This window comes from Elephas maximus, chromosome 18 (genome assembly GCF_024166365.1).
Source record: "Elephas maximus indicus isolate mEleMax1 chromosome 18, mEleMax1 primary haplotype, whole genome shotgun sequence".
Lineage (NCBI taxonomy): Eukaryota > Metazoa > Chordata > Mammalia > Proboscidea > Elephantidae > Elephas > Elephas maximus.
This window is the reverse complement of record NC_064836.1, coordinates 23,308,024-23,325,179: the sequence shown is the minus strand read 5'-3', so window position 1 is coordinate 23,325,179 and position 17,156 is coordinate 23,308,024.

Below are 17,156 nucleotides of genomic sequence, written 5' to 3'. Positions count from 1 at the left end.
GCAAGTACAAAACCTGCTTGGTTAAGGTAGTGGAGAGTTGCATACCTGTATCAAAGCTTAATGTGATTCTATTAAATATTTGAATCATACAACTAAATCTTACATTCTGTTCCTTTTCTTTGCAAATAATAGTTCTGAATATTTGAATTTCCCATATAGTTTTTCTACAAGGAGAGAATGCCTTGGCCAAATGAAATGACTAGCCATTTCTCTTGTGGTTATCTTTTCCATTGTAAATTTTGACTTTTATGCACAAGCGTCTAATAAATGTTGATTCAGCATTTTTGGTCCTGTAAGACAGGCCAAGGAGCCCTGCTCGCACAGTGGTTAAAGCGCATGACTGCTAACCAAAAGGTTAGTGGTTTGAACCCACCAGCTACTCCACAGAAGGAAAATGTGGCAATCTGCTTCCATAAAGATTTACAGCCTTAGAAACCCTGTGGGGGCAGTTCTCTGTCCTTAGGGTTACTGTGAATAAGAATCGACTTGACAGCGACAGGTAAGACAAGGGCCAGACCCTGAACTGTGTGAATTCACCAAGATAATTGCCAGTCTGAGGCCTCCTGGCCCAGCAGCTTTCTAACACCCCAACTTTGCAACATCTTCCATGCACTTTTCTACATAAAAATATCTACATACAGATCAGAGACCAAAACTTTGTGAAGATTTGGGGACCTTTGTAACTCATTTTTATCACCCTCTCATTCTAGTAAAACCCTTAAAGTGAAAAGAGCACGTGCTTTTCCTGAGTACAAAAAAAAAAAAAAAAAGCCAGAGCGGGAAAGACTTCATTCCACTCCTGGGAGAAAAACCTCAGGGAGAGGGGGTAAGTTACGACAATTTGGAAAAAAAGGAAAACAGATTTCTGTTTTGCCCTTGAAGAAAAGGAAAACACTGAAGCTGGCCTATTTTTGAAAAATAATAATGGACCTTAAAACGGTTTCCCAGTAGTTAACAAGGAGAGTATAGAAAGAAAAACAGCTAAGGAGAAAATCTTGGGAATGCCTGGCTGCATATATGGGCTTAGAGGAGGAACATATTGGGCAAAGGAAGAAGAAAGCTTTAAGAAGACTTAATAGTGTTTGATGATGCAGAATCATGAGAAGGGTTTAAGAAAAGGCTTTGATTTGTTAATTAAGGATGTTGGTTATTTTGTTTGTTTTTTCCTGTACTTAAAAATGTTTTTAGAGGAGGCGGGGCCAAGATGGCAGAATAGCCAGATCCTTCCGGTGATCCCTCTTACAACAAAGACCTGAAAAATCAAGTGGAAAAAAGCATACCTTGCTTGTGGATAGGAAGACTCGACATTGTAAAAATGTCTTAGTCTACCCAAAGAGATCTATAGAAACAATGCAATCTTGATTCAAATTCCAATGGCATCTTTTTAATGAGATGGAAAAAAAATCACTAACTTAATATGGAAAGGGAAGAGGCTCTGGATAGGTAAAGCATTACTGAAAAAGAAGAACAAAGTGGGAGGCCTCACTCTACCTGATTTTAAAACCTGTTTTACTGCCACAGTAGTCAAAACAGCCTGCTACTGGTACAACAGATACATAGACCAATGGAACAGAATTGAGAATCCAGACATAAATCCATCCACATATGAGCACCTGATATTTGACAAAGGCCCAAGGTCCATTAATTGAGGAAAACAGTCTCTTTAACAAATAGTGCTGGCATAACTGAATATCTATCGCAAAAAAAAAAATGAAACAAGACCCATACCTCATACAATGCAGAAAAGCTAACTTAAAATGGATCAAAGATCTAAATATAAAATCTAAAATGATAAAGATCACTGAAGAAAAAATAGGGACAATGCTAGGAGCCCTAAAGGATAAACAGTATACAAAACATTCATAACAATGCACAAGCACCAGAGGAGAAACTAAATAACTGGGAGCTCCTAAAAATCAAACATGCTCATCAAAGACTTCACCAGTAGAGTAAAAAGACAATCTACAGACTGGGAAAAAATTTTTGGCTATGACAAATCTGATGAGTGTCTAATCTCTAATATCTACAGGATACTGCAAAACCTCAAGAACAAAAAGACAACCCAATTAAAAAATGGGCAAAGGGTATGAACAGGCACTTCACCAAAGAAGACATTCAGGTAGCTAACAGATACATGAGAAAATGCTTATGATCATAAGCCATTAGACAAATGCAAACCAAAACTACAATGAGATACCATCTCACTCCAAGAAAAAAAAAAAAAAGAAGGCTAGCATTAATCCAAAAAACACTAATAAACATTGGAGAGGTTGTGGAGAAAGTGGAACACTTATACACTACTGATGGGAACGTAAAATGGTACAACCACTTTGGAAATCGATTTGGGGTGTCCTTAAAAAGCTGGAAATAGAACTACCATACAATCCAGCAATCCCATTCCTTGAAATATATTCTAGAGAGATAAGAGCCCTCACACAAATAGATACATGCACACCCATGTTCACTGCAGCATTGTTTACAATATCAAAAAATGGAAACAACCAAGGTGCCCATCAATGGATGAATGGATAAAGAAATTATGGTATATTCACATGATGGAATAGTACACAACAGTGAAGAACAACGATGAATCCTTGAAACATAACATGGATGAATCTGGAAGGAATTATGCTGAGTGAAATTAGTAGCAAAAGGACAAATATTATATGAGACGAGTATTACAAGAACTCAAGAAAAGGTTTAAACACAAAAGAAAACATATCTGATGATTACAAGGGTGGGGAGGGAGGGCGAGGGGTATTCACCAACTACATAGTAGACAAGAATTATTTTAGGTGAAGGGAAGGACAACACAATACAGGGGAATTCAGCACAACTGGACTAAACCAAAAACTAAGAAGTTTCCTGAATACAACCAAACACTCTGAGGGACAGAGTAGCAGGGTAAAAGTGCATTAAGAAACTGTTCTGAATCCCACTTTGGTGAGTGGCTTCTGGGGTCTTTAAAGCTAGCATGCAGCCATCTAAGATGCATCAGTTGGTCTTAACCCACCTGGATCAAAGGAGAATGAAGAACACCAAAGACACAAGGAAAATATGAGCCCAAGAGACAGAAAGAGCCACATAAACCAGAGACCCCATCAGCCTGAGACCGGAGGACCCAGATGGTGCCCAGCTATCACTAGTGACTGCCCTGGCAGGGAATACAACAGAGAAGCCCTGATGGAGTAGGAGAAAAGTGGGATGGAGATCTCAAATGCTAGTAAAATGACCCACATTTAATGGTCTCACTGAGACTGGAGAGACCCCAGAGGACATCACCCCCAGACTCTCTCTTAGCCCAAAACTGAAACCATTCTCAAAGCCAACTCTTCAGAAAAGATTTAGAGTGGACTATAAGACATAAAACGATACTGGTGAGGAGTGTGCTTCTTAGTTCAAGTAGACACATGATACTACATGGGCATCGCCTGTCTGGAGGTGAGATGAGAAAGCAGAGGGGGACAGTAGCTGGTTGAATGGACCCGGGAAATACAAGGTGGAGAGGAGGAGTGAGCTGTTGCATAATAGGAAGAACAACTAGGGTCACATAACAATGTGTGTAAAAGTTTTTGCAGGAGAAACTGATTTGAATTGTAAACTTGCACTTAAATCACCATTAAAAAAAAAATAGTGCTAGGCACATAATATAAACTTCTTCATGTCAGCCAAAAAAGAAAAGAACCGATAATACTGAAGGAAGAAGTCCAAGCTGCACTGAAGGCACTGGCAAAAAATAAGGCTCCAGGAATTGATGGAATACCAACTGAGATGTTTCAACAAGTGGATGCAGTGCTGGAAATGCTCACTTGTCTCTCCCCAAAAATTTGGAGGACAGCTGCCTGGCCAACTGACTGGAAAAGATCTATATTTGTGCCCATTCCAAAGAAAGGTGACCCAACAGAATGCAGAAATTATCAAACAATAACATTAACACCACACACAAGTAAAATTTTGCCGAAAATTATTCAAAAAAGGTTGCAGCAGTACATTGACAGGAAACTGCCAGAAATTCAAGCCAGGCTCAGAAGAAGTGGATGTGGAACGAAAGATCATAGCTGATGTCAGATGGATCTTGGCTGAAAGCGAAGAATACCAGAAAGATGTTTCCTGTGCTTTATTGATTATGCAAAGGCATTCGACTCTGTGGATCATAACAAATTATGTATAACACTAAGAAGAATGGGAATTCCTGAACACTTAATTGTGTTCATGCAGAACCTGTACATGGATCAAGAGGCGGTTGTTTGAACACAGGAAGAGCATACTGCATGGTTTAAAGTCAGGAAAGGTATGTGTTGGGGCTATATCCTTTCACCATACTTATTCAATCCCTTTACTGAGTAAATAATCCAAGAAGCTGGACTATATCAAGAAGAATGGGCCATCAAGATTGCAGGAAGACTCATTAGCCATCTGCGATATGTAGATGACACAACGTTATTTGCTGAATGTGAAAAAGACTTGAAGCCCTTACTGATGAAGATCAAAGACTACAGCCTTCAGTATGGATGATAGCTCAACATAAAGAAAACAAAAAACCTCAGAACTGGACAAATAAGCAACATCATGATAAATGGAAAATGATTGAAGTTGTCAAGAATTTCATTTTACTTTTATCCATAATCAACACCCGTGGAAGCAGTAGCCAAGAAATCAAAGGACGTGTTGCATTGGGCAAATCTGCTGCAAAAGACCTCTCTAAAGTGTTAAAAAGCAAAGATATCACTTTAAGGACTAAGGTGCACCTGACCTAAGCCATAGTATTTTCAATTACCTTATGTGAAAGCTGGACAATGAATAAGGAAGACTGAAGAAGAATTGATACCTTGGAATTATGGTGTTAGCAAAGAATATTGAATATACCGTGGACTGCCAGAAGAATGAACAAATCTGTCTTGGAAGAAGTATAGCCAGAATGCTCTTTAGAAGCAAAGATGGTGAGACTTCATCTCATGTACTTTGGACACGTAATCAGGAGGGGACCAGACCCTGGAGAAGGACGTCTGGCTTGGCAAAGTAGAGGGGCGGTGAAGAAGAAGACCCTCAATGAGATGGACTGACACAGTGTCTGCAACAATGGGCTCAAGCATAACAATGATTGTGAGGATGGAGCAGGACTGGGCAGTGTTTTGTTCTGTTGTACATATGGTCACTATGAGTTGGAATCAACTGGACAGCACCTAACAATAACAAAAAATATGTTGACGTCCTAACCCATGGTGCCTGTGAATGTGACTTTATTTGGAAATAGGGTCTTTGAAGATGTTAGTAGTTAACGTGAGGTCATACTGGAGTAGGGCAGGCCCTAGTCCAATATGAACGATTTCTTTATAAAAGAAGAGACACAAACACAGAGGGAAGATGGCCATGTGAAGATAGAGGCAAAGATTGGGGTGATGAACCTACAAGCAAGGAACACTAAGGATTGACAGGAACCACTAGAAGCTAGAGCATCACCCTGCCAACACCTTTATTTTAGACTTAAATCATCCAGAACTGTGAGACAACAAACTTCTGCTGCTTTAAGTCACCCAGTTTGTGGTACTTTATTAGCACAGTCACAGGAAACTAACGTACCTGTCATCAGCTAAGACTCATCCCTTCCCTTTTACTTTCCATATTTAATCAATCCCCAAAACCCAAACCCATTGCTGTCGAGTCGATTCAGACTCATAATGACCCTATAGGACAGGGTAGAACTGCCCCATAGGGTTTCCAAGGAGTGCCTGGTGGATTTGAACCGCCAAACTTTTGGCTAGCAGCTGTAGCTCTTAACAACTATGCCACCAGGGTTTTCCCTCGATCAATCCCCAGATTCTGCTAATTATACCAACTAAGTATTCATATCTGTCCCTACCTCTATTCTTGCTATCACTGTCCTAGTTCAGGCCTCATCAGTTCTGGACTACTTCAATAGCATAACTGATTTCTTTGCCAAATTCTACTTCCACCTGAAATAACAATTTGATCAAATCACTCTCCTACTCTGATCTCTCTGATCCCTTTCCGTTATCTATAGGGTTAATTGCCTAATCCTTTCGACTCGATGGCAACAGGTTTATTTTATTTTTTGGTTTGAATGTTATAAAACACTCTATGTGCTTCAGAACTAGCCTACCTCTCCAGCTTCATTCTGAGTTCGTTTCATATTCGAGTAGTGTGAAACTACCGAAAGCTCCCTAACACAACAATTTAATTTAAATTTCTTTGCATTTCCCATACTACTTTCTGTATCTGGAATGCGCGATATTTTCCTTTATAAGGAATGGTTTTTATGTCCTATTTAAGAAATATTTGACCACCTAAAATCATAAAGATAATAAACTATGGTATCTTCTGGAAGCACTTCTATTGTTTTACCTTTTACATTTAGGTCCAATCTATTTGAAATTTTCCTTTTTTAAGTATGGTATGAGTAGGGGTCAAGGTTTCTTTATTCCCACGTGAATATTCAATTGACCCAGCATCATTGATTAAAAAGTCCATTTTTCTCCACGTTACTACAGTAACACTATTATGGATTCAATTAAAAAAAAAAAAAAAAACCTGTTGCCCGTCGAGTGGATCCCAACTCAAAGCGACCCTATAGGACACAGTAGAACTGCCCCATAGGGTTTCCAAGGAACACCTGGAGGATTCAAACCACTGACCTTTTGGTTAGCAGCCTAACTTTTAACCACTACACCACCAGGGTTTCCATGGATACAATTATATCCCCCCAAAATACGTGTTGTAAATCCTAACCTCATGCCTATGGTTGGAGCCCTGGTGGCACAGTGGCTAAGAGTTCACCTGCTAACCAAAACAGCAGCAGTTTGAATCTACCAGCCCCTCCTCAGAAACTCTATGGGGCAGTTCTACTTTGTCCTAGAGGGTCGCTATGAGTCGGAATGGACTTCATGGCAATGGGTGTGGTTATCATCCTATTTGGGAATGGGCTGTCTTTGTTATGTTAATGAGGCAGTATTAGCATAGGGTGTATTTTGAGTCAATCTTGAGACATACAGGAGATTAAACAAGGGAACAGAGTAGAGATGGTTTCAAATAGATGCTAAGACACATAAAGATTTCCAAGGAACCAGGAAGCAGAAGCTGAAGAGGCAAGGACCTTTCCCCCAGAGCCGAAAGAGAAGAAAATCTTCCCCTGGAGCCGGCACCCTGAATTTGGACTTCTAGCCTGTTAAACCATGAGAAAATAAATTTGTTTGTTAAAGCCATCCACTTGTGGTATTTGTTATAGCAGCACTAGCCTTTGCATAAAGTGTTCACGCAGGCATTAGTTTGGGAGCCACATTCTGTTTCACTGGTCTATTTTCTATCCTCATGCCAGCACAATACTGAATTAATTATGGTAGCTGTATCAGTATTAATATCTGGTAGTTAAATTCTCCAACTTTGTTCTTATTCCAGATTGTCATGACTATTCTTGGCCCTCTGAATTTCCATATAAATTTTAGAATTAGCTTGTCAGTTTACACATCCTACAAGGATTCTAAAAAAATCTGTTGCTGTCAAGTGGATTCCAACCCATAGCAGCCCCAGAGGACAGAGAACTACTCAATAGGGTTTCCAAGGAGGGGCTGGTGGATTTGAACTGCCAACCTTTTGGTTAGCAGCTGTATCACTTAACTACTGCACCAGCAGGGCTAGATCTACACATCAGTTTGGGGAGAACTGATCTTTCCAATATTGTGTGTTCCAATCAATACGCATAGTATATCCATTCATTTATTTGGATCTTCTCTAATTTCTCCTAAAGATATAATTTTCGGTATGAGTCCTTACAAATCTTTCATGAAGTTTTATTCCTAGGCTGAATGGCAGCCTAAACATAAAAAACCCGTTGTCATCGAATCGATTCCAACTCACAGAGTACACCTGCCCCATAGGGTTTCCAAGGAGTGCCTGGTGGATTTGAACTGCCGACATTTGTTAGCAGCCATAGCCCTTAACCGCTACACCACCAGGGTTTCTGGCCCAAAGATATCAGGCCCTAATCCCTGGAACCTGTGAATGTCACCTTATTTGGAAAAACAGTCTTACAGATGTGATTAAGTCAAGAATCTTGAGATAATCGTGGATTATTTGGATAGACCCTAAATACTAATTGTTGTTGGGTGCCATCTAGTTAATTCTGACTCATTGTGACCCTATAAGACAGGGTAGAATTGCATCATAGGGTTTCCTAGGCTGTAATCTTTACAGAGCAGATAGCCAGGTCTTTTCTCCTGTGGAGCCGAGAGTGGGTTTGAATTGCTGACCGTTCTGTTAACAGCTGAGCCCTTAAATAGTGTCCTTATTGAGAGTTAGGGGAGATTCGAGACACACATAAAGAAGGCAATGTGAAGCAGAGATTGGAGTGATGTGGCTATAAGCCAAGGAATGCCAAGAGCCAGCAGAAGTAGAAAGAGGCAAGGAACAGATTCTCCACTACAGTCTCCGCAGAAAGCGCAGCCCTGCCGACAACCTGAGTTTGACCCGGTGAAAGATTTCCGACTTCTGGCCTCCAGAACTGTGAGAGAGTAAACTTCAGTTCTTTTAAGCCATAAATCTGTAGTAATTTGTTATAGCAGCCAGAGGCAAATAATCCACAAGGAGTTTTATTTTTGATACATTTATATATGCTAGTGCTTTCTTAAAAATTCATTTTCTACTTGTTTAGTGTTAGCAATAGAAATACAATTGATCTTAACATACTTCGTATACAGCAACTTTGCTAAATTCACTTATTAATATTAATAGTTTATAGATCATTTTCAGTTTTTATACATACTATCAAATAATAGGTCGATGTGTTTCTTTCCAATCCTTACACACTTCTTTCCTTGTCTTTTTTCAATGGCTGGGACCTCAGTATAATGTTTTTGGTTTTTTTAAATATGAGAATGTATTGTCTGTTCCAAGTTTAAAATATCATGGAAATAATTTTTAAAAACTTTTTTCATTTTTAATTTTTATTGTGCTTTAAGTGAAACTTTACAAATCAAGTCGGACTCTCATACAAAAATTTAAAAACACCTTACTATATACTCCTAATTGCTCTCCGCCTAAAGAGACAGCACACTCCTTTCCTCCACTATCTTTTTCTATCCGTTTGGACAGCTTCTGACCCCCTCTGCCCTCTCATCTCCCCTCCAGATAGGAGATGCCAACATAGTCGCATGTATCTACTTAATCGAAGAAACTCATTCTTCACCAGCATCATTTTTTATCCCATTGTCCAGTCCAAGCCCTGTCTGAAGGGTAGCCTTAGGCTAATAGAAGGCCTGGGGAACATGACCACTGGAGTCCTTCCACTCTCAATCAGACCGTTAAATCTGGTCTTTCTATGTGAATTTGGGGTCTACATCTCACTGCTCTCCTGCTCCCTCAGGGTTTACCTGTTACGTTCCCTATCAGGGCAGTCATGAGTTATAGCTGGGCACCATCTAGTTTTTCTGGTCTCAGGCTGATGTAGTCTCTGGTTTATGTGGGCCTTGCTGTCTTTTCGGCTGATAATTACCTTGTGTCTTTGGTGTTCTTCATTCTCCTTTGCTCCAGGTGGGTTGAGACCAACTGATGCATATTAGAGGGCTGCTTGCTAGCGTTTGAGACCCCAGACTCCACCCTCCAAAGTGGGATGTTTTCTTAATAGATTTTGTTACGCCAATTGACTTAGACACGCCGTGAAACCATGGTCCCCAAACATTCACCCCTGCTATGCTGGCCTTCGAAGCATTCAGTTTATTCAGGAAACTTCTTCGCTTTTTGTTTAGTCCAGTTGTGCTGACCTCTCCTGTGCTGTATGTTGTCTTCCCCTTAACCTGAAATAGTTCTTATCTACTATCTAATTAGTAAATACCCCTCTCCCTCCCTCCCTCCTTCCCCCACTCTGATAACCATCAAAGAATATTCTCTTCTCTGTTTAAACTATTTCTCGAGTTCTTATAATACTGGTCTTATAGGATATTTGTTCTTTTGCAACTGACTAGTTTCACTCAGCGTGATACCTTCCAGATTCCTTCATGTTATGAAATGTTTTCGGATTCATCATTGTTCTCTATTGATGAATAGTATTCCACTGTGTGAATATACCATAATTTATTTATCCTTTTATCCATTGATGGGCACCTTGGTTGCTTAAATCTTTTTGCTATTGTAAACACTGCTGCAGTGAACATGGGTGTATATATATCTGTTCGTGTAAAGGCTCTTATTTCTCTACGATATATTCCAAGGAGTGGGATTGCTGGATCTTATGGTAGTTCTAGTTCTAGCTTTTTAAGGAACTGCCAAGTCGATTTCCAAAGTGGTTTTACCATTTGACATTCCCACCAGCAGTGTATAGGTGTTCCAGTCTTTCCACAACCTCTCCAACATTTATTATTTTGTGTTTTTTGGATAAATTCCAGCCTTGTTGGAGTGAGATGGAATCTCATTGTAGTTTTCAATTCCATTTCTCTAATGGCTAATGATCGTGAGCATGTCCTCATGTATCTGTTAGCTACCTGAACGTCTTCTTTGGTGAAGTTCATATCCTTTGACCATTTTTTAAATGGGTTATTTGTTGTTCTGTAGTTGAGTGTTTGCAGTATCATGTAGATTTTAGAGATCAGGCGCTGATCAGAAATGTCATAGCTAAAAACTTTTTCCCAGTCTGTAGGTAATCTTTTTACTCTTCTGGTGAAGTCTTTCGATGAGCATAGGTGTTTAATTTTTAGGAGCTCCCAGTTACCTAGTTTCTCTTCTGCATTGCTAGTAATGTTTTGTATACTGTTTATGCCATGTATTAGGGCTCCTAATGTTGTCCCTATTTTTTCTTCCATGATCTTTATTTAGATTTTATATTTAGGTTTGTGATCCATTTTGAGTTCGTTTTTCTGTATGGTGTGAAGTATGGGTCTTGTTTCATCTTTTGTGTAGGTGGATATCCAGTTATGCCAGCACCATTTGTAAAAAAAGACTGTCTTTTCCCCGTTTAACTGACTTTGGGCCTTTGTCAAATATCAGCTGCTCATATGTGGATGGATTTATGTCTGGATTCTCAATTCTGTTCCATTGGTCTATGTATCTGTTGTTGTACCAGTACCAGGCTGTTTTGACTACTGTGGCAGTATAAAAGGCTCTAAAATCAGGTAGAGTGAGGCTTCCCACTTTGTTCTTCTTTTTCAGTGACGCTTTACTTGTCCGGGGCCTCTTTCCCTTCCATATAAAGTTGGTAATTTGTTTTTCCATCTCATTAAAAAATGCCTTTGGAATTTGGATCAGAATTGCATTGTATCATTGTATCTATAGATCACTTTTGGAAGAATAGACATGTTTACAATGTTAAGTCTTCCTATGCATGAGCAAGGTACGTTTTTCCACTTATGTAGGTCTCCTTTGGTTTCCTGCAGTAGCGTCTTGTAGTTTTCTTTGTATAAGTCTTTTACATCTCTGGTAAGATTTATTCCTAAGTATTTTATCTTCTTGGGGGCTACTGTAAATGCTATGGATTTGGTGATTTCCTCTTCAATGTTCTTTTTGTTGGTGTAGAGGAATTTAACTGTTTTCTGTGTGTTTATCTTGTATCCTGATGCTCTGCTGCACTCTTCCTTTAGTTTCAGTAGTTTTCTTGAGGATTCCTTAGGGTTTTCTGTGTATAAGATCATGCCATCTGCAAACAGAGACACTTTTACTTCTTCCTTGCCAACCCGGATGAGCTTTATTTCTTTATCTAGCCTAATTGCTCTGGCTAGGACCTCCAACACAATGTTGAATAAGAGTGGTGATAAAGGGCATCCTTGTCCGGTTCCTGATCTGAATGGAAATGCTTTCAGGCTCTCTCCATTTAGGATGATGTTGGCTACTGGCTTTGTATAAATGCCCTTTATTATGTTGAGAAATTTTCCTTCTATTCCTATTTTGCTGAGAGTTTTTTATCATGAATGTGTGTTGAAATTTGTCAAATGCCTTTTCTGCATCAATTCATAAAATCATGTGGTTCTTGTCTTTTATTTATATGATGGATTACAATAATTGTTCTTCTAGTGTTGAACCATCCCTGCATACCTGATATGAATCCCACTTGGTCATGGTGAATTATTTTTTGATACATTGTTGAATTCTATTAGATAGAATTTTGTTGAGGATTTTTGCATCTAAGGTCATGAGGGATATAAGTCTGTAATTTTGTTTTTTTGTGGTGTCTTTACCTCGTTTTGGTATCAGCGATACGCTGGCTTCATAGAATGAGTTTGGGAGTATTCCGTCCTCTTCGATGCTCCGAAATACCTTTAGTAGTAGTAGTGTTCACTCTTCTCTGATAGTTTGGTAGAGCTCTGCAATAAAGACATCCGAGCCAAGACTTTTTTTTTGTTGGGAGTTTTTTTTATTACCTTTTCAATCGCTTCTTTTGTTATGGGCCAATTTAGTTGTTCTACCTCTGTTTGTGTTAGTTTAGGTAGGTAGTGTGTTTCTAGGAATTCACCCATTTCTTCTGGGTTTCCAAATTTGGAGTACAATTTTTCATACTAATCTGATATGATTCTTTTAATTTCAGCTGCATCTGTTGTAATATCGCCCATCTCATTTCTTATTCAGGTTATTTCATTCCTCTCCTGTTTTTCTTTTGTCAGTTTGGCCAATGGTTTATCAATTTCATTAATTTTTTCAAAGAACCAGTTTTTGGTGTTGTTAATTCTTTCAATTGTTTTTGAAAAAGTTCAACACCCATTCACGATAAAAAACTCTCAGCAAAATAGGAATAGAAGGAAAATTTCTCAACATAATAAAGGGCATTTATACAAAGCCAGTAGCCAACATCATCCTAAATGGAGAGAGCCTGAAAGCATTTCCATTCAGATCAGGAACCGGACAAGGATGCCCTTTATCACCACTCTTATTCAACATTGTGTTGGAGGTCCTAGCCAGAGCAATTAGGCTAGATAAAGAAATAAAGCTCATCCGGGTTGGCAAGGAAGAAGTAAAAGTGTCTCTGTTTGCAGATGGCATGATCTTATACACAGAAAACCCTAAGGAATCCTCAAGAAAACTACTGAAACTAAAGGAAGAGTGCAGCAGAGCATCAGGATACAAGATAAACACACAGAAAACAGTTAAATTCCTCTACACCAACAAAAAGAACATTGAAGAGGAAATCACCAAATCCATAGCATTTACAGTAGCCCCCAAGAAGATAAAATACTTAGGAATAAATCTTACCAGAGATGTAAAAGACTTATACAAAGAAAACTACAAGACGCTACTGCAGGAAACCAAAGGAGACCTACATAAGTGGAAAAACGTACCTTGCTCATGCATAGGAAGACTTAACATTGTAAACATGTCTATTCTTCCAAAAGTGATCTATAGATACAATGATACAATGCAATTCTGATCCAAATTCCAAAGGCATTTTTTAATGAGATGGAAAAACAAATTACCAACTTTATATGGAAGGGAAAGAGGCCCCGGACAAGTAAAGCGTCACTGAAAAAGAAGAACAAAGTGGGAAGCCTCACTCTACCTGATTTTAGAGCCTTTTATACTGCCACAGTAGTCAAAACAGCCTGGTACTGGTACAACAACAGATACATAGACCAATGGAACAGAATTGAGAATCCAGACATAAATCCATCCACATATGAGCAGCTGATATTTGACAAAGGCCCAAAGTCAGTTAAACGGGGAAAAGACAGTCTTTTTTTACAAATGGTGCTGGCATAACTGGATATCCACCTACACAAAAGATGAAACAAGACCCATACTTCACACCATACAGAAAAACGAACTCAAAATGGATCACAAACCTAAATATAAAATCTAAATAAAGATCATGGAAGAAAAAATAGGGACAACATTAGGAGCCCTAATACATGGCATAAACAGTATACAAAACATTACTAGCAATGCAGAAGAGAAACTAGGTAACTGGGAGCTCCTAAAAATTAAACACCTATGCTCATCGAAAGACCTCACCAAAAGAGTAAAAAGATTACCTACAGACTGGGAAAAAGTTTTTAGCTATGACATTTCTGATCAGCACTTGATTTCTAAAATCTACATGATACTGCAGAAACTCAACTACAAAAAGACAAATAAGCCAATTAAAAAACGGGCAAGGGTATGAACAAGCACTTCACTAAAGAAGACATTCGTAGCTAACAGATACATGAGGAAATGGTCAGGATAATTAACCATTAGAGAAATGAAATTGAAAACTACAATGCGATTCCATCTTACTCCAACAAGGCTGGCATTTATTCAAAAACACAAAAAATAAATATTGGAGATGTTGTGGAGAGACTCGAACGCTTATACACTGCTGGTGGGAGTGTGAAATGGTACAACCACTTTGGAAATTGATTTGGCAGTCCTTAAAAGGTTTAGAACTAGAACTACCATAAGATCCAGCAATTCCACTCCTTGGAATATATCGTAGAGAAATAAGAGCCTTTAAATGAACAGATATATGAACACCCATGTTCATTGCAGCACTGTTTACAATAGCAAAAAGATGGAAGCAACCAAGGTGCCTATCAATGGATGAAAGTATAAATAAATTATGGTATGTTCACACGATGGCATACTATACATAAGTAAAGAACAGTGATTATTCCATGAAACATTTCATAGCGTGGAGGAATCTGGAAGGCACTGAGTGGAGTGAAACTAGTCAGTTGCAAAAGGACAAATAGTGTATAAGACCAGTATTATGAGAACTCGAGAAATAGTTTAAACAGAGGAGAGAATATTCTTTGATGGTTATGACAGAGGGGAGGTAGGGAGGTAGGGAGAGGGGTATTCACTAATTAGATAGTAGCTAAGAACTATTTTAGGTTAAAGGAAAGACAACACACAGTACAGGTGAGGTCAGCACAACTGGACTAAACAAAAAGCAAAGAAGTTTCCTGAATAAACTGAACGCTTCGAAGGCCAGCGTAGCAGGGGCGGGAGTTTGGGGACCATGGTTTCGGGTGCGTCTAAGTCAATTGGCATAATAATGTCTATTAAAAAAAATCCCACTTTGGAGGGTGGTGTTTGGGGTCTTAAACGCTAACAAGCAATCTAAGATGCATCAGTTGGTCTCAACCCACCTGGAGCAAAGGAGAATGAAGAACACCAAAAACACAAGGTAATTATCAGCCCAAGAGACAGAAAGGCCCACATAAACCAAAGACTACAACAGCCTGAGACCAGAAGAACTAGATGGTGCCCACCTACAACCGATGGCTGCCCTGACAGGGAACACAACAGCGAACCTGAGGGAGCAGGAGAGCAGTGGGATGCAGACCCCAAATTCACATAAAAAGACCAGAATTAACAGTCTGACTGAGAGTGGAAGTACCCGGTGGTCATGGTCCCCAGACCTTGTATTAGCCCAAGACAGGAACCATTACCAGAGCCAACTCTTCAGACAGGGATTGGATTGGACAATGGGATAGAAAATAATACTGGTGAAGAATGAGCTTCTTGAATTAAGTAGAGACGTGGGACTATGTTGGCATCTCCTATCTGGAGGGGAGATGACAGGGCAGAGGGGGTCAGAAGCTAGCCAAATGGACACGAAAAGAGAGAGTGGAGGGAAGGAGTATGCTGTTTCATTAGGGGGAGAGCATTAGGAGTAAATAACAAGGTGTATATTAATTTTCGTATGAGAGACTGACTTGATTTGTAAACTTTCTCTTAAAGCAGAATTAAAAAAAAAAGAGTGGTCATAAAGGGCATCCTTGGCTCCTTCCGGCTCTCAGGGGAAATGATTTCAGACTCTCTCCTTTTAAGATGATGATGGCTGTTGGCCTTGTGCAAATGTCCTTTATTATGTTGAGGAATTTCACTTGTTTTCCTATTTTGCTGTGAGTTTTTATCACAAATGTGTGTTGGACTATGTCAAATGCCTTTTGTGCATCAGTTGATAAGATCATGTGGTTCTTGTCTTTTGTTTTATTTACATGATAGATTCCATTGTTTTTGTAATGCTAACCCATCCCTGGGTACCTGGTAAGAATACCACTTGGTCATGGTGAAGTATTTTTTGATGCTGAATTCTATTGGCTAGAATTTTGTTAAAGATTTTTGCATCTAAGGTCATGAGGGATATAGGTCTGTAATTTTCTTTTTTTTGTGGTGTTTTTATCTGATTTTGGTATCAGAGTTATCCTGGCTTCACAGAATGAGTTTGGGAGCATTCCATCCTTTTCTATGTTCTGAAATACCTTTAGTAGTAGTGGTGTTGACTCTTCTCTAGAAGTTTGGTAGAATTCTCCAGTGAAGCTGTCAGAGGCAGGGCTTTTTTTGTTTGGGAGTTGTTTTTTTTTTCATAATTTTTACTGTGCTTTAAGTGAAAGTTTACAAATCAAGTCAGTCTCTCACATAAAAACTTGTATTCACCTTGCTACATTCTCCCGATTACTCTCCCAGTAATGATACAGCCCGCTCCCTCCCTCCACTCTCTCTTTTCGTATCCATTTCATCAGTTTCTAATCCCCTCTACCTTCTCATCTCCCCTCCAGGCAGGAGATACCAACATAGTCTCAAGTGTCCACCTGATCCAAGAAGCTCACTCCTCACCAGCATCCCTCTCCAACCCATTGTCCAGTCCAATCCCTGTCTGAAGAGTTGGCTTCAGGAATGATTCCTGTCCTGGGCCAACAGAAGGTCTGGGGGCCATGACCACGGGAGTCCTTCTAGTCTCAGTCAGACCATTAAGTCTGGTCTTTTTATGAGAATTTGGGGCCTGCATCCCACTGCTCTCCTGCTCCCTCAGGGGCTCTCTGTTGTGTTCCCTGTCAGGGCAGTCATCGGTTGTAGCCAGGCACCATCTAGTTCTTCTGGTCTCAGGATGACGTAGTATCTGGTTCATGTGGCCCTTTCTGTCTCTTGGGCTCGTAATTACCTTGTGTCCTTGGTGTTCTTCATTCTCTTTTGATCCAGGTGGGTTGAGACTCACTGAAGCATCTTAGACGGCCACTTGCTAGTGTATAAGACCCTAGACGCCATTCTTCAAAGTGGGATGCAGGATGTTTTCTTAATAGATTTTATTATGCCAATTGACTTAGATGTCCCCTGAAACCATGGTCCCGAAGCCCCTGCCCCTGCTATGCTGGCCTTTGAAGCATTCAGTTTATTCAAGAAACTTCTTTGCTTTTGGTTTAGTCCCGTTGTACTGACTTCCCTTGTATTGTGTGTGGTCT